We start from the raw sequence: 281 nt of genomic DNA on the forward strand, positions 1-281 counted from the left end.
GGGGGGGGGCAATTCCCACACTGGTTATCAGAGAGTGACGAAAAAAAAACGAAAAAAGACACAAGAATGTATGTCCAAGTACTTTTTTTTCGAGTTGTAGAGGCTTTGTATATATATATATTTTCCTCTCCCTTTTTTACTGTTATTTTTTAACGGTTAGTTGGATAAAGTTTAGCTTTTATTTGCTCCAGTGGGGCGTTGCCTTCCGCCGTCTGCTCTCTCTCCTTCAGATTCTATTTCTCAGTGTATATATGTCGTGGGGCAGCACTTACTTATTTTAC

The sequence above is a fragment of the Penaeus monodon genome, chromosome 22 (assembly GCF_015228065.2).
Source record: "Penaeus monodon isolate SGIC_2016 chromosome 22, NSTDA_Pmon_1, whole genome shotgun sequence".
NCBI classification, from domain to species: domain Eukaryota; kingdom Metazoa; phylum Arthropoda; class Malacostraca; order Decapoda; family Penaeidae; genus Penaeus; species Penaeus monodon.